The sequence below is a fragment of the Melanotaenia boesemani genome, chromosome 22 (assembly GCF_017639745.1).
Source record: "Melanotaenia boesemani isolate fMelBoe1 chromosome 22, fMelBoe1.pri, whole genome shotgun sequence".
NCBI classification, from domain to species: Eukaryota; Metazoa; Chordata; class Actinopteri; order Atheriniformes; family Melanotaeniidae; genus Melanotaenia; species Melanotaenia boesemani.
In genome coordinates this window covers 8,710,110-8,711,115 of record NC_055703.1, presented here as the reverse complement: position 1 = coordinate 8,711,115, position 1,006 = coordinate 8,710,110, and positions in this window count along the sequence as shown.

Genomic DNA, 1,006 nt, shown 5'->3' with positions numbered 1-1,006 from the left:
GGGCTCCACTAGGTTTTGACTTTTCAGCGCCAGTGTGTTTGAAATTAAGGACATGTCCACACAGAGACCAGTAGATATGCTTAAGTTTCATTTACGTGGAACCAGTGTTTTAGGAGCCTGAAAACACTAACTTTGCACCATTTCAGTAATGAGACAGTCTGAAAAATGCCACAGTGCAAATGAATTGTTCTTATTTTGACAAAAAAAAAAAAAAATTTAAGGCTACCAAAATGTATCATTTATGGTGAGAAGCTGGCTAATGAAAGCATAAAACCAGAAATGGTTTCAACATGGGGTGAGGTGGGGGTCCACAGCTTTGTGGCTGTTGCATGAAGGGGTTCCTCAGGGAAAAAAGGTTGGGAACCACTGGTCTAGACCATGTCTGCATGCACAAAGACATTGAGTTGCTGCCATGTGATTGGCAGCAATTATTTGTATTAACAAGCAGGGGTACCTTTTATAGTGGCCGGAAATCAATAGAGAGGATACATCATGCTGAAATGTGTTTTGAAATTGATAAACAAGTCTTAATTATTAAAATGTGTTTTTGTTTTGTTTTGTTTTTTTTTTTTTTTTGTCTGTTTGTCTGTTTTTTTGTTTTTTACATGCAGTGGCAAGATTTGTTTACCATTTGGTTATGTTACTTAAATATATTGAGATATGATTTTAGAAGCCAATCCAACAAGTTTGAAGTCAAAACTGAGGGTTTGCACATGCAAAGACCGCCACACAGCAAGCAGCAATATAGTTTGATTCAGAAACTTGCAGTACTATGAAATTTGTCAGGTTTGTGATGCAGTTATAGCCAATATATATATTTTTATTTATTTTATTTTATTTAACTACCAATTTTACAGAAATTGATCAAAAATATTCTATATACGATGGTATCTTTCAGGGATGTTGACTGATATAAATGCTTTAACTGTTCTTTAAGTTACAATATCTGCTCTGCTCTGTTTCATTTGGTGAGATAAGAAATAGTCGGAATAAAAAGATTGTCCAA